Genomic DNA, 22,838 nt, shown 5'->3' with positions numbered 1-22,838 from the left:
TACTCAAATTCCAAACAAAACCACACTGTACCAGCCTCGCAAACACACTACAAATGATACATGTGCCATATTTGTGTTCACAGTGAAAGTTCTTAGAATTTAAGAGCTATGCCAATCCACCTATTGGAGGGAAGCTAAAGCAGCACAGAGTGAGAAAGATGATAACTGACCAAGACCAATTCACTACAGTGCCATCCCTTTACAGGATAGTTCTGCTGCGCTGTTCATTCATTCATTCATTATCTGTAACCACGTATCCAGTTCAGGGTCACGGTGGGTCCAGAATCATTGTGTGGGAATACACCCTGGAGGGGGCGCCAGTCCTTCACAGGGAAACACACACACTCACACATTCACACCTACGGACAATTTTGAGTCGCCAATCCAACTACCAACGTGTGTTTTTGGACTGTGGGAGGAAACCGGAGCTCCCGGAGGAAACCCACGCGGACACGGGGAGAACACACCAACTCTTCACAGACAGTCACCTGGAGTGGGACTCGAACCCACAACCTCCAGGTCTCTGGAGCTGTGTGTCTGCGACACCGTGCTGCCCCTGCCCTGTTCAGTTAAAAATAAAAACAGTTTTTCTCCATTCTGAGGGCAAAACAGGCTAAAATCAATTTTCTTTTCTGAATTCACATGTATTCACATTTATGCCACAAACTCAGCAGGTTTAAAAGACACCATAATACTATGGGTCTGCCCCAAAACACAGTGAGCTCTCTAACTAAGAGAGCATTTTATGTCATAGTGTGCGTGCTCCCGACACGTAGGCTGTCCCAATTTTGAGATACCTCATTATGCTGTCTACTAAAATATCTTAATCTGGTCGTATTTTAAAGTCGAATCTTTCCTCATCGGCGAAGGGAATCCCATGATGCAACACAAGAACAACTCCCGTCTATTTCGCCCTCTCCCAGAGCAAAAATAATTAAAACCGCGATAAAACTGGAAGAGCGCGCTGAAACGCCGACGCTAGCCGCTGAGGTAAGTAAACACCGGTTGCGTGCGGTGGGCGGGAAAAATCCGTGACGCAATCGCTCTCTAACTTGAGCGTCTCGAGGACGAACAACCGTTAGAGCGCTGCCAACTTAAACAGCTGTCTACCTAGTCATTGACTACCTAGTCAACAAACTAGGTTTTGGGACAGACCTTATGTCATGTTTTTTTATTTCTTTTATAGGGATTCAGAGATTTAATTAAAGGGTCGAAAAGCAACCAGGTACAGAGAGAGTACAGCCAAGTACAATAGGTACCATGCAGTGGGAAAAGCATGAGAAAAGAAAGTAGAAAACGTGGTGTGAGATGGAGAGATAATGGATGATGATGATGTTGGGAAGAGAAGCAGAGTGAATGAATGGGACAATGACAGAGAAAGGGATTCTTGAACCAGGCATGGATAAAAAAGAGCAAGTTTGTTATAATGAGTGAAGGAGAAAGAAAAAAGCATTGCAGGGAGAGAGAGAGAGAGAGAGAGAGAGAGAGAGAGAAAGAGAGAGAGAGAGAGAGAGAGAGAGAGGGCAGAGGTGAAGATGTGGAAGACATTCTCATTTCGGTATTCATGTTTACTGGTTGTGCACTGTGTCCATCAGCAGTTCATAAACATGTCTACAGGAGTTTATTTGCACTGGTTCATGTGTATAATGAAGATTTTTGTTTGCATGTACGTCTGTGCGTGTTTGTTTGTGTGCATGTTTGTTTGCAGTGTTGCCACTCATGCAAGCGCCGCGTGCCACGGTACACACACAGTTCCTGGATGACTCGGGGGGTCATGGGGTCAGAGTGTGGAGTGTTACCCATGATGCAGTTCAGTTATCTGGAGCAGAAGACTCACACTCAGGTAATTATCCTCTTGGCTAAGTTCAGGTGTTGGAACGAGCGGAATGCCTCCACTGTCCTGTGCGGTTAATGTCCATGCCCTGCCCACAGGCAGACACTGACCCAGTCCTGCAAGCCACAAAACTTATGAGCAGATGTGGACTGTTTAAAATAGCACCAACCCCACTATCACCTTTCCCATTTTCACCGTTCTCCTGCCTCCTTTTAAACACACGTCCCTGAGAGAGGGCGTCTCAGCCGGGCTCATATCCAGGGCCATCTGAATATCTGAATATCTAGGGGCCCTGAGCATCACCCTACTTGCGCCCCACTTCCCTACCCAAGTCATATCCAGAAATGTGTATACACATACGCAAAAGAGATGTCCTTCTGTATTTCCAGAACAGCCATTTTACATGAGACTTATTTCACTATTAGATGTTTCTAATCTAATGGTTCCTTTCCTCCTATCTCCAGAAAGACTTAACAGGTGAAGGAAATATATTCTAAACTTTCAGTGAACTTTCAAATTAAAGTCCTGGCCTTAAAGGAACACTAGGTAAGATTCTGTATTTTTACTCCTGGGCTCCTCCCACAATTGCAGAGTGTAATTCACTTTTACAGCACTGTCCTGAAATCAAGGAGGAGGAGGAGGAGGAGAAGGGAGGCCGGGTGCTTTCCTACCCTTCTCCAAAAGTTACATAGTGCAGTTTCTGCAGTGCTGAGCCAAGATAAGCAATGACAGAGGCTCTGCTCTCCCCATTACAGGTCAGTGGAGAATCAGAATTTTGAAGCTGTAATTGTCAGATCAATGTATTACCTAATGTTGCTTTAAGGTTGGAGAAGTGGGCTTGGGACGCTCACGAGTTCAATCCAAATGAGGGGCAGGGGAACTGAAGAAACTGTACTTTCCCCTCCTTCAGCATCCATGGTTGATTTGCCCTTGAGCAAGACACTAAACCAACAAACCCAAGTGCTATGGCTGTGTGTGTGTGTGTGTGTGTGTGTGTGTGTGTGTGTGTTCACTACTGTGGATGAGTTATGTGCAGAGACTATAGAGGAATAATAAAAAAAACAGGGCAACACTACATCTTCTACTCATTTTCAAACCATATTTAAAATAATAACTGTACACTCACCACACTAGTGACCCCAGATGTGTTAATGTATACAGCACAATAACGTGTAATTAATTAACACCATTTTGTGAGAGAGTGCAAAAGGAATAAAAAAGAAAACACAACAAATCTCCCCTTTCTTTTTCAAATCAGGATGAAAGCAGTCGAGCTCTGACTGGCCGCTGTGACGGCGATGTTGGGACACCACTGGGAATCCATTTTCACTGTGGACGTGTACATGTTCGTCAGCATTTCATACTGTTGCTACTTGTAGGTGTTGTTTTCACACGGGTGAGAATTTCCAGAGAGCGTTTACGGCTTCTTTTTCCCACTGAGCACCGCGAGCGTAACTACGCGCCAGAAGCCAAAGAGAAATGAGCACTAAAAATTCATACAGGAGGGGAAAACATACTAAGCAGGAGAAGTAATTCACAGGTATGTAGAAGAGGCCGAGCCAGAGATTAGTGTTTGGGGCTGGGGGAGAGGGACACAGATGAATTGAGTGAGGTGGTGGGCCCAGCGCTGTGCGGATGCAGATTAAAGAGTGAGGCGGCGGCGTGAACCTTAGACAGATGGCAGCGCCTCGGCAGAAATAAGGGAGAGAGGAGGGAGGAGGAGGAGGAGGAGGGGTGGCAGAGGTGGAGAGGAGAGAGAGGGAGGGAGGGGAGAAAAGAAATCCAGTGATGCGACCTGCAGGAGTAAAAATTGCTCGCATTGTTGTTTTCATTATCTTCCTTCTGTCATTTCTTGAGCTTTGTATCTTTGAAATGAAAGGAGGGAGAAGGGAGGGCAGGAAAAAGCAGAGAAATACAGGGGAGGGGAAGAGGGGAGAGGGAAAGCAGAGGAGAGCGAAGGAAAGGAGAGGAAGAGGGGGGAAGAGGAAGAAGAAGAAAAAAAAAACTGTGAAATTAATCTTTTGTGCGGGTCCTGATGGAGCAGAGACATGCTCAGACAAAAGGTAGACTGGGAGAGAAGCCTGGTGATTGATGAATAAAGTAAAGGTGTCAGAAGTGTATTATGTAAATGAGTGGAGCCAGAGAGCATTGCTGGAGAGAGAGAGAGAGAGAGAGAGAGAGAGAGAGAGAGAGAGAGAGAGAGAGAGAGAGAGGTGCACGTGTCACCGGGGCTATCGTCCCCCAGCGTCAATCCTGTGCCATCTTTCATCTACTCAGACAAGCCCTGGCTATAGCAATCTGCTTGCTGCTGGAGAGAGAGAGAGAGAGAGAGAGAGAGAGAGAGAGAGAGAGAGAGAGAGAGAGAGAGAGAGAGAGAGAGCGACATCAGCCCAAATTCACCAAAGCCTGAATGACCAGTGCAGAGCAGCTCAGCTGTTAATGTAAGTGCATGATCACAGAGCTACTTCACACTCTGGGTGGTGCATGAGAGCACAGCAGTGACAATGATGGAGATGCAGGTGTTCTGAAGCTGTTAGCACTCCTGTGATACCTCCAGACTTACCTTCCTTCCTTCCTTCCTTTCACCCCAGGCCTAAAATATATGAGAACAGCACCAAATGTATGAGGAACACTTATACAGCACTAAGAAGACAAGAGTCGTGACACACACACACACACACTGTGTGACAGACCTGCCTGCAGTGATGACTTCCCACAAAAGGAAGCTAGGTCTTGGCTAGTGTTATGTCTGATTAACAGTAAGGCAAAGTAACAGTCACCCAACTGAGCCAGCATGTAGGAGAAAAAGGCAGAGAGAGTTACAACATCTACTCTCCTAATAAGCCTGGACTATATGTTGGAGCATTTCTGTGTGTATTTGATGGCAATTATCCACTCAGTGTTACTGAGGCCACTTACAGGTGTAAACTGATTAGTTCTAGATCACAAAGTCCCACTCATTCCATCACTCCATAGAACATCTTACTGGTGAGATTTATACACACTTTATAAACAATTTCTCCTGAAAAATTATTATACAAACATACACAAGATTCGGTGTTTATGCACAAATAACTACATTTTCTGTCCAAATTCAAGATTAGTGCGTAGTGTATGTTACATTAAAATATCAGTAATATTAATGCATATGTACAACTAGAAACACACACACACACACACACACATATATATATATATATATATATATATATATATATATATATATATATATATATATATATATATATATATATATATATATAGAAGTGCATTTTCTGAAGAAAATGCAAAATGGTTGCACAGCTTAAGTGCTTCCCAGATGTTGCTATGGGCAGATGTTATGATTTTTTATTCCAGTGGTTGCTAGGTTTCAGTAGTTATAGGTTGATAAGTTGCTAAGAGGGTTGCTATGGTAGTATATGTGGTTGCTAAGTTATTATTAAGTGGGTGCTATGGTGTTGCTAACAGGTTTCTGGGTGGTTGCTGTAGCATTTCAGGTGTTTGCTAAGGTGTCATAAGTAGTCGCTACAGTGGTTGGTAAAATATTTTAGGTGGTTGCTATGGTGCTGGGAAAAACTCAGTAAACAATTGGGTACTATCTGGTCAAAAAGCTGTATACAAACAGGTGCAGGACGAGTTAGCTGGCCAAAAACAAACTTGGATAACAATAAAGTTGATTACAATTATATGAAATATGCTTTGCGATGTCAAAACTTGGTCTTTACCGGAATTCTGTGACGCTGCTTTGTGACAACATTCATGCATTCATTCATTCATTATCTGTAAGCGCTTATCCAGTTCAGGGCCACGGTGGGTCCAGAGCCTACCTGGAATCATTGGGTGCAAGGCAGGATTACACCCTTGAGGGGGCGCCAGTCTTTCACAGGGCAACACACACACTCACACCTACGGACACTTTCGGACACTTTGAGTCACCAATCCACCTACCAACTGGTGTTTTTGGACTGTGGGAGGAAACCAGAGCACCCGGAGGAAACCCACGCAGACACAGGGAGAACACACCAGTTCACCACAACATCAGCTGTAAAAAGCGCTATACAAATCAGTTTGATTTGATTTGATTTGATGGCCAGAATAACAAATACACAGGGAATTTTAACCTATATCTCTGATATGCAGCAATGTGTGTGTATAATTTCTATATAATACATAATTAAACATCAGCAACATTAACATACAACAGACAAATACATCATCAGCTAAAGTCAAGTCAATAATGATGAATGTATTCAGTGTGAAAAAGAGCCTGGAGGTAGAAACTCTTTCTGAATAGCGGTGTCCAATGGTACAGTGTCTGGATCTGGTGTTATTAAACCTGCTTTATTGCAGCACTGGTCAAACTATATCTGTTGGAAGGGTAGCAGATTACGTCCTGTGATATTTTGGTCCAATCCTCACAAACCCTTCAAATACACTTCTCATCCTCTTTTATAATCTCTTTGTGGCAGACCACACAGGTGTAGCTTCATATATAAACAGAAATGGCTCTCTTTTCTCCTACCAGCTTCATGCAAGTAGGTTACATAAGTCATCTCTAGTTGTCAAATATTTTATAACTCACTGTAAACAACTGCTGTAATTATACACTATACTGTAGTATGTCGTAGTCACACAGTAACTCCAGGGACCTGTCTGTGAGGAGTTTGGTGTGTTATCCCTGTGTCCGCATGGGTTTTCTTCAGTTGCTCCGGTTTCTTCCCATGATCAAAAAACCTGTTGGTAAGTGGATTGGTGACTCAAAAATGTCCGTAGGTGTGAGTGTGAGTGTGAGTGTGTTTCCCTGTGAAGGACAGGCGCCCCCTCCAGGGTGTATTCCCGCCTTGCGCCCAATGATTCCAGGTAGGCTCTGGACACACCACCACCCTGAACTGGATAAGGGTTACAGATAATGAATGTAGAGTAGGCTGAGAATGCTGAAGCCTTGCTTTAAGAGCTTTATATTGATAATTTTAACTGTAAAAGGTCACAACATAAAATATAACCTGGACAAGGGTCATCTCCTGTAGAAACCTAGCTTCCGCTCTCCACTCAAACCCACTGCCGCTGAAACAGAAAGGAAAGCGCTATCTATCACATATGCCTGAACACACAACAATGGAAGAGGTTTAAAAGAAATTGATGACATCCCTACTTTAATTCTACACCACGCGGCAGTCTTGTGTGATTGAAAACGACAAAGATGTATAGGGTTAGGCTGTAGAGAAGGCTCAGCTAATTGCCGGCACTTGTCGTGTCTCCGTAGCTTTGTCTAAGTCACAGAGGCTAACTAGCTACCTCTCTCGATTGCACATTGTTTGTTCAGCAAGTGCACTGCTGAGAAAGCTATTTTCATCAAGCGCCTCATTATTAACGGGTTCATAAATAAACGGGCCCTAATATTTCTCTCTGTTGGTGTTTATTGCAGGTCTACAAAGGGCTGTGGCTGTCTTTAATGAATGAAAGAGCAACGCGTAATTGAAGCTTATTAGGCCCAGGCGAGAGGCAGTGGCAGGGAAGCGGAGAGGTTGGAGTCTGTCAAGCACAATCTGCTTTTCAGACGCAGTTTATTAATTTAATCATGACAAAGCAATTCCAGAACCCACAAAGTGCTACGCCTTACGTATTTACATTCTAGGCTGAAATATATGACAGACAGAGCCATACATCATCCAAATTCATTTAGCCACTTGATGTGCATCATGTCAAAGTGGCAGAGTTTGGTGAACTATGCACATACTGTGAAGACTTCCTGCTAAATTTCGGAGTGTGCTGAGTGACGCCATGTGCTTTCACTCTGTTGTACTCTTCACACACACACAGCTGACCTCTCAGTAGCACATGCTGCCACTTAGATCAATAGGCTACATTTCCGAGCTGTTGTGGATAGTAGTACAGGCCAGGAAACAGGCGAGCCAAAGACTAGTGCTAGTGCTGTTTTACCTCTGTCCATCAACTACCAAACGGTAGGTTGTCTTCAAAAGCCCCTGGCTCGGTCACGTAGGCAGTAGAACAAACCAAGAAACAAAGAAAATATTGTCATTCACCACAATTAACCTGATGTAATACAACCTAAAAATACTTAAATATGCTAGAGCTTGCTACTTACTCTCAGATACTTACCCTCAGATGCTGAGGACATTCATTATACATTCTATAACCTGCTCTGTAAACTGTATTATAACACCATGGTTCTTATAATAAATACCAGTAACATATGCAAGAACATAATCTTTGGTGAAGATGTTACAACTCAGAATAGCGTTTATTTCAGTATAATCAATGAAAAACGAAAGAAACTAAAAGCTAAATCACAGATACAAACAAACCAATAAAAATGCTGGGAAGCGCTGCCATTTTGTCTACTTATATGGCATCATATTTTAAACTGGCATCACTCAAATCAGAACCATTTTTGTGCAAAATCGGGTTCAAGGACAAGACTAGGCCCAGCTCAACAACAGATTTTGAAAAACATTACGAGTGTACAGCTGCATATGGTCTGCTCTATCCAAACTAAACCAGACCATTCCTCTATATTCACTAATCTGTTCCCCTCTCTCATTTTATTTGTTCCTTGATACTCTTCCCTTCATCCATCCATCCTGCACCCTCCGTCTCTTCTTTCTCTTCTCCTGTCTATTCTTTAGAGCGTTGCAAATGGCTGAGCTGGTTAAATTTACACACCTGGCTATTTTTCAATAGAGACATTTCTTTATTCAGCTCAAGAAAAAACACCCTCTCTCCTTCTCTCTCAGAGGTCCCTTACCCCCTCCCCCTCCCCCCAACTCTCTCTCTCCTCCTTGTGTTTCTTAGCCAGCTTTATTCCCCTTCTCCATTCCTGCACTTGGCTCTAAGTCGTGCTACTGCTATTGTGTGTTAGTGGGTATCTGGCTAATGTATGTTTTCTCGCTCTCTCTCTCTCTCTCTCTCTCTCTCTCTTTCATTGCGACAGCGACGCGTACACGCGCATTACCGTGGAGTGACAATATCCTCCTTCAGATAATGCCATAAATGAGGGGGAATTTACATACAACGCGCGGCGCGCGAGCTCTCGGGCTGCGGGTGCGCGGGGGCGAGTGAAGCGCGCGCGCCTCGGCGAGTGTCGCCTCTGAAGTGGCTCTCCAGCGGGACGGCCATTAGAGCATCTCACGGTAATGACACGAGAAACGCAGCCACAACTTCCTCTGGCTGCCTTCCGCCCCTAATGTTAACTAAACCCGCTAATACCACAACTCCAACCAGAGCGAGAGAGAGAGAGAGAGAGAGAGAGAGAGAGGCCTTAAACAGTAAGCTGTGTTTAAACCTGTAAGATTCCGATTCAGATCTTCAAAAACCTCTTAAAGGCGATTTTAATCATAAACACTTTTTACAAAATTCAGAGGACGTTTTCTCGCCATTTGCCTAACAATAGCTCTCCGTTCTGTTTGCGTGCTGGAAAGCTTTCTAATGTGTTTATGAAGTCAGTGTCAGTAAATGGGTTAAAAAAAGGTCTCGATCTGGTTTTCTAGGATTTCTCTCCCTCTCGGAGGTGTTTAGACCGAGGAAAAAACGCATAAATTAAAAATCATGAACTGAGATGAGGATGCTAACAGCATGAAAGTAAATACAGACTGAAAGTGCTATCAAATTAAACAGCTCCAGGTACAGTTGAGTTCATGTGGTACTCCAAACAGTGACTAAAAACTTACAGTCACACACACACAACAGTTTTTTTTTCATCAAACATACATTCCACCTTAAAAGATGTGAAGCTTCCGAATGTAAACAAACCAGAGAGAGCATTAGTTCCCCACAATCGTAGGTGTTGCCTTTAATCCAATGTCATTGTGTGTTATTATGTAGAGTCATACCCATATTAGGAAATCCAGATCTGTGCTGAATTTCTCTGTAGTAAAAATGACCCCTGATACATTATTTCTACTGAACATGACTGGATTGTTTTTTTATTTTAAGCAGAGGAATCAAAACCCTCAGTGAAATGAGAGCTCAGTAATAATTGTTGATATTGTAAACTGTTACGCTAATCTATTAACTCCGGATTCTACAGTACAAATCAGTTACTCTAATGGCAGTAGCTTAAACACTGTAGAGAGGAGGGGTTGCCAGTTGTGAGCGACTCAAAGCAGCCGAGTTCAATATTCGCCCAATGTCAGTCTCATCTTTGATCCATCACCCACAGCAACGCATTCAACTCACGCTTTCTCCCTTCTTAGAGTTCACACGAATACGCTCAGGTAGTGTTTGCCGCTGTTTTGCTGTATTTTGTTTGCTGTTTTGTGGCGCGCCTCTCTCTAATTGAGTGGTGGCCTACAAAAGAGCATTAGCCCACCTGCATGTAGCACTCAGCAGAATCCGAGAGAGACCTGCAAAATTAGCTCAGTAGCTGATTGATGCGTGGCTGTTGACTGGCGAGGGCACGGCCAGTGGAGGACTGGCTTTTTAAAGCATCCTGCTCTTATGCTGGGTAATGGCGCAGATTGGCTTGAACTATGTAAATGGAACAAAACACAGCCTGTGTTAGGTATACTGTTTGTTTTTGCTGTCACCTTGCTAATGAGGGGTCTTCGCCCAAAACGATCCGCTCTCGGTGGCCCGCATCACTGAAAGTAACCCTGCTTACACAACAGATGAAAGCACTTTAAAAATCACTCTCTCTAATGCAAATGACTTCCCTGATAGTCCTCTGAGCCACGCAGTTATTTACTTCATTTTGCCCAGAAACCGACGCACGGCTTCTCATCGATCACACTGTTTTTTTTTTTTAGTTTATTTGTGGGTTTTTTTTTTTGCCATGTCTCTGCATTCTGGGCTCCTTTTAAGGTGCTGATGAATTTCCCCACTCTCCCTAAACCCCCCTGTGAAAGTATTGATGAGTAGCTATTGCATTTGAAAGCCACTGTCTGGACAGTACTTAGTTCATTGTGTGGAGAAGGCTCTCCTCACTTCATCTCATTACTATTGAACCACACATCCCATGAAACCTACCTATTACAGAGTCAATAGCTGCTGTTTATCCACATGCACAGATCATTATTCGACTCGGATTCTTTTCTGGCCAAGCGCTTAATTAAGACGCTGAGCCGGCTGCTTGCTGAGCTGAATTGAAGGTAAATTATTCTGTTGGAGAGTGCTGTTATAATTTAGTATTGTTGGTCTCTCTCTCACACAATTTTGCTGCCAAAATAAAGCAGTGAAATAATCGGGGTGTGTTTTTGACAGAGGCTGCAATGCGATAGTGTCTGCTTTTGCCAGGGGATGATGAACTTCTCCTGCATGCACTAAAGTCTTTTTATAATCAGAGGGTGGGCATAAAACTTCCTGCATCTGGGTTGTGTGGATATGTGTGTGATTGTAATTTATGTGGCTTTTATTAACAATGATGTAAGTAAGGAACTGCAAACTCTAAAATAATAATTCCAGAACACTGATATTACCTCTACTGTATTGTATGTGATTCTGGAACATTTCTATTGGTCGGTTTTTTTATGAATTGTGCGGCACGGTGGTGCAGCAGGTAGTGTCGCAGTCGCACAGCTCCATGGACCTTGAGGTTGTGGGTTCAAGACCCACTCCAGCTGGGAGTTTGGTGTGTTCTCCCTGTGTCTGCGTGGGTTTCTTCCGGGTGACTGTCTGTGAGGAGTGTGGTGTGTTCTCTCTGTGTCTGTGTGGGTTTCCTCCGGGTGACTGTCTGTGAGGAGTGTGGTGTGTTCTCTCTGTGTCTGTGTGGATTTCCTCCAGGTGACTGTCTGTGAGGAGTGTGGTGTGTTCTCTCTGTGTCTGTGTGGGTTTCCTCCGGGTGACTGTCTGTGAGGAGTGTGGTGTGTTCTCTCTGTGTCTGTGTGGGTTTCCTCCAGGTGACTGTCTGTGAGGAGTGTGGTGTATTCTCTCTGTGTCTGTGTGGGTTTCCTCTGGGTGACTGTCTGTGAGGAGTGTGGTGTGTTCTCCCTGTGTCTGCGTGGGTTTCCTCCCACAGTCCAAAAACACACGTTGGCAGGTGGATTGGTGACTCAAAAGTGTCCGTAGGTGTGTGTCACCCTGCAAAGTACTGGCGCCCCCTCCAGGGTGTGATCCTGCCTTGCGTTCAGTGATTCTCTAAAGTGGATAAGTGGTTATAGACAACGAATATCTTAATGACTTTTCTATCAGCTCCACTGACCATACAGGAGCACTATGTAGTTCTACAATTACAGACTGCACTGCATACTTTGTTTACCCCCTTTAACTCAGTTCTGTAATGTTCAGGACCCCTACAGGACCACCACAGAGCAGGACCCTCTATAAGACACATACCTTGTCTGTTCAGCTTGTAGATGTAAAATCAGAGACAGTAGTTTATCTGATAATGCACAGTTTCTGTTGGTCGTCCTCTAGTCCTTCATCAGTGGTCACTGGGCACTGCCCACAAGATGCTTTTGGCTGGACACGTGTGGTTGATGGTCTATTTTCTGTTAAGGTGTGACGCGGGGGTTTTCGAGTTTCAAGTAATGGTTATGAAATTTTTTGAAAATATCAGAAAGCCTTCAGAGCTAGAATCGACGTCTAAGGACGGACTCTTTTCTCTTCTCGCACTACAAGAGTATCTGCTGTGTCAGTTGCTTCAGATCAAGCTGCGGACCTGGGCAGTCACTTCAGAGAATTTGATGGTTTGATGAAAGGGGCACAACTGTGTAATGGAACTAAAAGTGGCTCTGAATCCCCTAGTTGGAATTTTTATTATCAGAGTGTAGATTTCACATCTCTTCGTCCAGTTATGTTCATCTCCTAGCAGCCTCTGCCCCTCTGATCTGACTGTACATGACTGTACAGAAGCTCTGTGGACTGAGCTGGACTCCACTCCCCATCTCTATGTCTATTTTATTTTTTTTTTGTCAGCAATTCATTAGCAGGAAATGAGGTCATTAGAGACCAAAGACAGGATGCAGATTCCAGGGGCAACCCATTGGTAATTCTTTTTATTCTTTCTTGCTTTAAACTCTCCATCTCATTCATCTTTTATCATTTGGGTTTTAATTAATTTTTTTAGGTCTCATCTTCCTCTGTACGTCTAAAGCTGAGCGAAGGCGTTTGTTGCTGGCGAGATACTGTCCATGATCTGCTGCGGCAAAGAGCTCCGGCAATGTTTTCAAAATAATATTCTTAAATTGAATCATTGTTCCATGAATATATGCAAAATATTCATCGCGCTGGATGTAAGGGTTGAGTGCTTTTAAATTGAGGAGATCACTCATGGCTTCACCTTTTCATGGCAGATAAAGCTGTAACAGTGCAGTGTCACTCTACAGAGAGAGAGAGAGAGGGAGGGAGGCGAGAGCTGGTTTCAGTATATACCTTTACTCTGTACACACTCCTTAGTTTCATTATCTGTGCTTTTTCAAGCATTTAGAGTTTATAGCGATGATTACGCTCCTTTCTTGTTAACCATTTGAGATTTTATTAGATGTGAATGATATATCTACAGTTATTTGTCCCCCGGCTCTTCACACTGGACTATGGAATGGTCAATCCAGCAAACAGAGTTATGTGTTTACGTGGGGCTCATGGAAATGAGAGTAAAACATTTAAATCTCCACCATTACGACCTCTGCCAAAGTCAGTGGCGCACTCCCGTAAAGAGATAAGTTTTGTTTGTTTCGCCGCTGTTCGCACTTGTTAGCACCTAATCCTTTAGCAGAAAGTCTTGTGTGAAAGGACGATTTTTTAAGCAGGCTACTGCAGCCATTCATCAGAGGTGAGCCAGGTGATTTGCATGTTAAGAGGTTACTCCCCCTCCCCTCCGTGTTATTGCAAAGTTTCCCCATCCCGTCTCCGCCACCGAAAACTAATATCCAAAGCAAATATTTCCTTATTCATGCACCCAGATTAACAAGTATAACCACTGTGCCTCGCACTGCATAATAGCTGGTAGAATCAAATTCTTTAGATATGAATTTCCAATGTAATATGCCCAATATTTTATGTTAATGCAATAAAAATGTAAAGTCGAAATTATCTGCTTATTTTTATGTAAAAGGTATTCTGAAGAGCACTATATTACACATACACATGTGGCAAAGGCAGCACCAGGGGATAGGCTGTTGCTAAGAGACAGAGGAAGGGAACGGACCATTTCCAATGATGAATTAACTCAAGGAGGTGGCTGACAGTAATCTTTGTCACTAGATGCACTAGCTGTCTAAGTCCTGTCATTTTATGCATCTCATGCAAAACAGATGTATCCAGATTCTGGAAGAAAAAAAAAAAAAATTATTCACAGGGTGGAAAAAAAAATAAAAAATCATTATACATAGCAAGGGCTGGAAGGCTGTCACAAAGAATTTTATTATTTTTCATCCTTTAACGAGAAGGTAGATTGTGCATATTGTAATTTTCACAGAGCCCCCTCTAAATAATTCTGTAACTTTCTCGGCTCCAAGTTTCCTCACTCTAGTGGATGCTCATTACAATGGCACCATGGCAGGGTCGCTCAATCACCCAGAGTGGAAAAACTCTCTGTAGCACACACACACACACACACACACATACACACACTGGTCTGCATGCGATTTGCCTAGCCACCATGCTGTCTCTTAACCCCACCCCCTTCAGTCCCTTTCTCCTTCTCTCTTCCCCATCAATAACACTGTAGAGACTTGGAATTAAACCAGTAAACAAAATCAGTGCACTTCTCACATCTAACTTTGGTCCTAGCTCTGTCATTGCCCCTGGCTCCTCATCGGTGGTGTAACTACTGGGGGTATTTGGAGAGTTCACTGAGACACTGGTCTTTCCTATGGACAGAGGCACAACAATTCACACATTCATAGAGAAGTCAAACTTCTTAACACACCTCATAACTTCCAGCATTGCACAGAGGGTCCAGATGTCTGGTTATCTACCCCTTATTCATAATACATGCCCTGAGAATGTCAAATGGGTTCAGACAATGGTGAGCCAAAAAAAGGGAAATAATTAACAGAAATTCATTTTAATTTGGGCCTCCAAGATCCAACTTAAGTCTCATTTCCTTGTTTAAAACATTACTCTTTTAACTACAGATGCTATGCTTTGCTGATCTACTGGTGTCCTTAAATAGAAGTTTGGTGTGGTATTGATTACAGCAAAGGTAAAGCTACAAAACCATTTATAAATCATGTGTTTCTATGGTGATATCACACTGTGGCTCTGTATTGAAGGGTTGTTATTGTGAGGAAGATGAAGATGTGGGATTTGGTGCGATCCTCTGAGGTAAGAGGAAAGCCGAGCGTTCATTTACAGAGAGCCCTGGACCAACAGGGGAGTCTAAAATCACCTCCTAGATGGATGTTAAAACACCACTCTTTCCATAGCTCTCTCCACCGGTGCTCTCATGCATCATCGGTGTAAACTCAAGAAAGGAGAGCAGAGAGAGAGAGAGAGAGAGATCTACAGGGTTCCTAAGAGGCCTAGCGTTGCAGCCCTTCCATCTCTGATTTACATTCATTGTAAAGATTTATGAGATACCTCCCCAGAAGAAGTCGAAGCTGCAAGAATTTGGTGGAGGGAATTATTCAAAACAGTGATTATTTTTGGTGGCGATTATGCATGCACACCTGATCAGGGTGTCACCACTGCCTCCATGTCCGGCAATGATGGAACGGACCAATTTTCCAACTTTTCACCTACCTTGCATAAACGGAATTTTTGCGCATACACGTGCACACACACACACACAAACACACACACATCCACACTGCCCCTTCTGTGTCACTTATTAAACTAAGACTAAGGGCCTGCATACAATAGGCAAGGGGAGAGAGAGAGAGAGTGAGGAGCAGGCACTTGGCACAAGCGTTGTGGTGGGGAATTGGGCCAACGCACATTAAGATTTAACAAAGAGGAAGTGATGCGTTTGTCCCGGCTGTGCTCCCCTGGATTTCCGGGGTCTCTCCTTGCTCGGTGGTGGGGTCATTACCCAGGAATGCTGCCGAGAGTTATTGGCGTATGTCGGTTCAGCTATGACAAATGTGACACTGAGCCATGGAGGAATAGCCAAGCTCAGGAACATAACCAGAAAGCAGAAACCAAACCAAAAAGGACCGATTTCACATTAGCTCTTTTTAACATGTAAAATACACTTTGAAAGGCTTAGTGTGAAAGGTATAAGTATGTATACTTCTGACTGGACAACTTCTTTCTCAAACCACATAAGTCCATGTACAAATTAACACACATTCGTACCCCGTTAAACATTATTCATTACAATTTCTTCAATATTCAATATTGCACACAAATTAATTACTTTTGTTCAAACCAGGGTTTTATTTAAATGTATTATTCCTTGTATAGCCATGTCATAACACATGGGGTAGGGCAGTATGTTCTGAGCTGATCCACTGACTAATCTAAAATATAACGTATATCAGTGCAGTTTAGTACAAGTCTAGGTTTAAACCATATCCTGGAAACTGGCCCTATTCAGTTTATTAGTCTTTATTTATTAATTTATTTAACCACAAATAATTTGGCAACTAATATGGAATTATTTAATGTCATTATGTCAAGTAAAGACAAGTGAAATTTATTTTTAAAGCATTTTTAATGACAGACAAAGTGCTGTCCAGTTACAAACTTCAAATAGTTCAAAATAAATGGTAGCATGTAAATAAGAATAAGAGTGAGTACTGACATGAAACATAGAGATTAGACTCGAAGAAACATATGACAGCCTGATAAAAGCAGCAAGACAACTCCAGCAGCAACAGAAAAAATTCTAGCACTTGTGTATTTTAGTCTAGAATGTGGGGAAGCTAATAGCTAACAGCAGCTGATTGGAGGATTGTAACGCTTCTCATTATAAGAATGAGGTCTAGCCCCCATAAAGTGCCTAATGTTAGGACATTGTTATTAGCCACAGCACACACAACTGTGGTACAGAATTTCAGATACACCATCATTGTACACAGTACCCGTCTAAAGTTTGGACTTTTTCTCATTCAGTGGTTTTTCTTGTTTTTTTTTCTATTATTTTCTACTTTGCAAATTAAGACATTAAAACAATGAAGGTGCACATATGGAATTATGTAGTAACCAAAAAAGCGTTAAACAAACCAGAATATGTTTTATACTTTAGCTTCTTCAAAGTAGCAACATTTTGCTTCGATGACAGCACACTCTCTGCGTTCTCTCAGTCAGCTTCATGAGGTCATCACCTGGAATGGTTTTCAGTGACCAGCTGTGGCTTCGTCAAGAATTAATTTGTAGAACTGCTCGCTTTCCTAGCTAATGTGTTTGAGTCCATAACTTGGGCTGTGCAGAGATAGGGGCTGGTACACAGTTTTATACAGTGAATAGTGCTATGCCTCCGATGACAAATGAGATAATGTGTCCAAATTTTTGACTGCTCTGCAAAATGTGGGAATAATAGCAGATTGTATCAAAGCATCAATGGACACATACTCATGACGATCCCATGTGGAATTTCATTTTTTACAGATCATAAGGAAAGAGTTTAAACTGTTCATAACGTGCCCTGCATGTACTTAGTCCCTAAACAAGTGGTTAGAATATATTCGTGGTGTGGCACTGAGGACTCAGTGGACACTGTTATCGACTATGCTGGCAGAATTGTGTGTTTTTGTTACTATGCTCTGTAGAGAAAGTGCGTATTTCAGGTAGAGAAAGTAAAAGTCCCCCAACCCACACCCTAAGGGTTTTGGTCCAACAGCTGGGCTTCTCTGGCTAGCTCCGACCAGCAGAGGAAGTGTCCAGGTAGTTGGAACAAACTTCTGTAGGGCATTTTTACTTTCTGGACCTACCGCTGGCTTTATATCACTTACAGGTTCTTAGAAAGTTTGACAGTTTTGTCTCGCAAGACAGACTTCTAATTATTATCTGGGAGTCTGGCAGATTTGGTCACTCAGTGTGGCCAAGTATGATCTACTTTGACAGGAAGGGGCTATCTGACTGCAAACCCGCCCACTGCAAACAACTGTTTTTGAGTGGCATATAGAAATAATCATTTGTCAACAATGTGCTACAACAAAAACAGACCTATGGAAGCAAAATGGTGTAACTATAACAATGCCATGCAAAAACAACTTGTTTACTGATCTTGTTTAAACAACCGTTAGACAACTTCTAAGAATGTGATGTCATAAACCTGATGTCAGTCCAACACCTACATCTGATTCTAAAAGGCTCAATATTGTCACAGAGAAAAGAGCTGATAACCACTTTTCTACTTTTTGACAGTATTTAAGCTCAATTAAAATGATTTATTTTTCAGAAAAAAATTTTAATAAAACACTGAATTAGCAATGTGTCCAGCCAGGCAGACTATAGCAGATTTTTGATAGTTCTTTCTATCATAGCGTAAGCTGGGCTTATAAACATAGCTTTACAAATCATCACTGTCCAACTGAAATGAAATCTTTTTACATTCACGCCCACTAAAGGGAATATCTATGATTGTGGGGAACTGCAGTTTTCTCTGGTTTGTTTAAGTTCAGAAGCTCTGTGTTTTTAAAGGTGGATTGGTATGTCTGAGGAGAAAAATGACAAAATCTGAAAGTTTTTTTTACTGTTTTAATGACTACAGAAACTCATTTGTAACTCAAGATATTTAGCTTTTTAGTACCAATAGAAATGCTTCGAAATTTCTTGGAATAAAAATCTTTTTACACTGACTTCCACTGAAAGTTATCGGATTTTATCTTTCTCTTGTAAAGTTACTATTTTGGTAAATACATTTTTTTAATTGGGCGGTGATGATAAAAGAGAGAGAGAGAGAGAGAGAGAGAGAGAGAGAGAGAGAGAGAGAGAGATCCCCATAGACTGTTGTGTCCATCTTAGACCAGGCAGATGAGGAGAGCAGGTGGGCTGAGCAGGTCACTTCATTAACACACTCACTCATGCACATGTGGCACACAAACACACACACACACACACACACAACACATAATTCCACCAGTGTTATCTGGCAAATAAATCAGAGGGGAGACAGATTGTTCTCACCCTGACTCTCATTGTACTGTTTTCACAATCTGCTGCTCACTACTGTGTTCTAGATGCTTCTGTTACTGTTCTAGGTACCACAGTGTTAAAATAGTATCTAGATCAATTTACTCAGTGACATTTTCTCAGGTTTATGGACTTGTACGTTTCTCAGTATTAAACCATAGCATTTTTACGCCTTCTGAAATACGTTTGTGAGGAACATAATATGCTTTTTCTTCTGCTCGGTTTTAGCCTTTCACAGTGAATTACTTATTCCCTTCTCCTATTCTGTTTCATATTATCCTATTGTTTTAGAGATAGCACTTGGACTGTTGCTGCTCACCCTTCTTTAGTATTTTATTTACGACCAAAACCACACCAAAAAGTGTTGACTAGGGCCTATTTATACTGACAGGGCTTCTAAATTTCACTGAAGTTTTATAGAACACAGCACTAAAGTATTTTACTGATACATCTATGCACAGTGCATCTGCTCCATTACTTTAACCTCTGCTAGAGTCATTAATCCACAGAAGCCACATTACTTGTGCACAAGTGTGAATTTAGCCTATCCATACTATCCATACTTGTAATCTCTGCTTTAAACCCTTCAGAACACAGGCCTTTATTTAGCTGTTAATGTTGAGTACCATTCATTCCTGATCATTCATGTTTGTATTAACATTGTCAGACATCTTCTGATCATTTAGAATGATACAGGCTGCTCCAAGACTGATCCATGTAAAAGACCAGGGGGCTGAACAAAGTATGAATGGGTGAGCTAACTTGTTTCAGGTCAAATACACTCATATTTGTAAATGCATTGATATTTGTGACATCATAACAGTAGCCTGTTTTTGCAGTTTCCATACAGAGTATGGATTGGTGAGTAAATAAACACTTCAAATTGTTGGGTAACCTAAAAGTTGTGTAATGTAGATATTTTCCGGCTGAAGTGTGGACCAACATATGGATCTCTTCAGTGTGAGCAGACTGTGTTGTATTCTGAGTCATGACAATGGAAATACATAGACTTTGAAATGGCCATAGCACTTTTAAAGAAAATAAAAGGTGATGGAACCCAGTGCAGATTGCCCTCTATATGTCACTCTTTCTCTCTCTCTCTCTCTTTCTCTTTCTCTCTCTCTCTCTCTCTCTCTCTCTCTCTCTCTCTCTCTCTCGACAGTTTCCTATAACAGTGTCCTAAACCTTGAACATGTCTCTGCTACACCTCCCTCTTTCCTGTCATCCCTCCAGCCAGAGTGAGAGTCAAAACCAGCCTCTCCTCCATTAGCAGCTGAGAGAGAAAGAGAGAGAGAGCAGTGCCTGGGTGCACGTGCTGGCGAGGGTGTCACAGTGCTGTAATTGGTGGCAGTTTAAGGTGTAAACAAGGTGGCAGTTCAGTGTGTAATTGCCCCTGTTTGCAGGAGCGGAGGGAGGGTCTGAGGCTGGGGAGGGCCATGTGGAGGGGTGTGTGGAGGGCTACAGGGGGAGTGGGGTGGGGGCACAAACTGACAGAGTGTGAGACCTCCACTTGCTCTGCTCAAATTGGAGTCACAGACACAGAGAGGCACCGCTTCCTCAGTGACAATCAGCAGCAAAATGGAGGTAAGGGAAGAAAAGAGAAGAGAAAAGAAGATAAGAGAAGTATCACTCTGTTAATCACAAACATTGAAGCGATGGCCTGAAACCACACTGTATCAGAGAGAGAATGTTGACAGAGATACAACTTTACATTGATTTTAGGGCCAAAATGCTGTCCAACAACCTACAACCTCCCCAATACACACGCACACACACACAGACACACACACACACACACACACACACACACACACACACACAAACAAACACACACAATCCACTAGCCTACCATGGCACTGATGTATTTTATCCCCTGTTCTCTTTAATAGCAGCTGATATATGGAGTGGAAGTCACTCTACTCATAAACAGTGGCTGCTCTGGTGGAGAGAGAGAGAGAGAGAGAGAGAGAGAGAGAGAGAGAGAGAGAGAGAGAGAGAGAGAGAGAGAGAGAGAGAGAGAGAGAGAGAGAGAGAGAGAGAGAGAGACGTCTAGTAATGATTGCTGTACTGAAGGAGGATGTGTCAATACAGGAGCAGGGCTGAGAGATTTAGGAGAGTTTGGAGTGGCAGGATTAGGCTGAGAGTGGGGTTTAGCTTTATTTGTTTTCTCAGGGCCCGAGTCTTACACTAACTCCTACAAGCTGGGGCTAAATAGACTTGATTGACAGGTGTGATGCATTTCCTGCAATGCACATTATGAAGACATTTGTGTTTGGGTGGGATAGCAAATAATAGTCTTTCTGCATCTCTCTCTCTCTCTCTCTCTCTCTCTCTCTCTCTCTCTCTTTCTCTAGTCAATGTATAAAGATACACTCTGTTTCCTCCCTGGTGGATTGGTGTGCATCCACACCTGTGTGATACATAAGTGTGTGTGAGAGTGTGTGGAATGCTTTAAGAGCAGCTCCCAGAAGGATACACTGTATGAAATATTGTTCATGGTGTCACAAACGCTGAGGTTCCTGTAGTTTCTCATCCCATGACACTTTGCTCCAGCACACTCTGTGAGAGATTTCTCTAATATTCAGGAGTATATGAATAGCCATTCAGTTTCACTCGTGACTGCTTTAATCCAACGTGTTTACTACTTGCATTAACATGCGGTTTATGTCCAGATTACAAACCCACACTGAGCCAAACATAACTAAAGAACAGAATTCAATGGTTTGCAAATGACTGAAACCCTGTATTTAAATGAAAATAGAACAAACACAATATTTCAGTTGAAACAGGAAACTTTCGTTTTATTTATTTATTTTATATTTGCTGATTCTGAATTTGATGCCAACAACACAGGACAGGTAAAGTTGTGTAATGAAACAAAAAAATAAAAGAGGTTAACTGGGTATAGGTAAGTGAGATGATTAGAATGCCATTGCTATCTGCATCCTCCAGGCTGAAGAAGAGAGGGTTCACAAGCCAGTATCAGTGATGGTATGATTGGACATTGATGAACATAGCGTGGGTGACTTGCAGATCTGGGAAGGCACCGTTATTGCTGAATGATATATGATTTTGGAGCAACATGCTGCCATTCAGATGTCTTTTTTCAGTGAAGGCCTTGTTTATTTCAGTAAGACAAGGCCAATTCACATTCCGCATGGATTACAACAGCATCGCTCCTTAGTAAATAAAACAACTGGTGTATTATGAAATGAAAATCACTATTAATGGAAACCCAGCTGAAATCCTATGAAAAGAACCTGGAGACTTTCAAAACTACAGTAATTGGTCTCCTCAGTTCCCATACATTTACAGAATGTTATCAAAAGAAGAGGTGATGCAATGCAGTGGTAAATATGCCCCGGTCCCAACTTTTTGGAACATGTTGTTGGCATCAAATTCAAAATGAGTAAATATTTTTTAAAGTAAACATAGTTTTTTAATTTCAACATTTAAATATTGTCTTTTGTATCATTTTAAAAGTAATACAGGGTTACAATGAGTTGCACATCATTGCATATTGTATTAATTTACATTTTACAATTTACCATTTACACTTAATTGCACCCTCAGTGTGATGAATGTTGATTTTACTTTGCCTTGTAAAAACCCTCTAAATTTGTACCAGTCATCCACCTGATCCCATCACTACAGACTCAAACACTGTCATGTTATCTTGTGTTTAAATCTTATGTTTAACATAAAGTACAGTATCCTTAACTAGATACTCACTCAAGGCAATAGTAATAGTTAATATCACAGTGTATTGTTATTCCTTGTTATAATTATTTTGTCATTCTATAAGACAAATCACTGCCCTCAGTTTGTGCTTGCTTCTTTATGTATGAGATTTTGTGTGTAAGCTCATGTTTGTGTGTGAGTGTGTATAGCCCTGTGCGACTGCGTCAGAGGCCCTTATGGGCACTAAATCAATTATCTGAGAGAAAGTGCCAGGCGGCTTCACCCGTCTTAAACATGTGTGTCCGGCCTGCGGAGAGTTCAGCGGGGGCCAAGCACGGCTAACCCC

The sequence above is a fragment of the Hoplias malabaricus genome, chromosome 8 (assembly GCF_029633855.1).
Source record: "Hoplias malabaricus isolate fHopMal1 chromosome 8, fHopMal1.hap1, whole genome shotgun sequence".
NCBI lineage: Eukaryota > Metazoa > Chordata > Actinopteri > Characiformes > Erythrinidae > Hoplias > Hoplias malabaricus.
Note: the sequence above shows the minus strand (reverse complement) of the source record.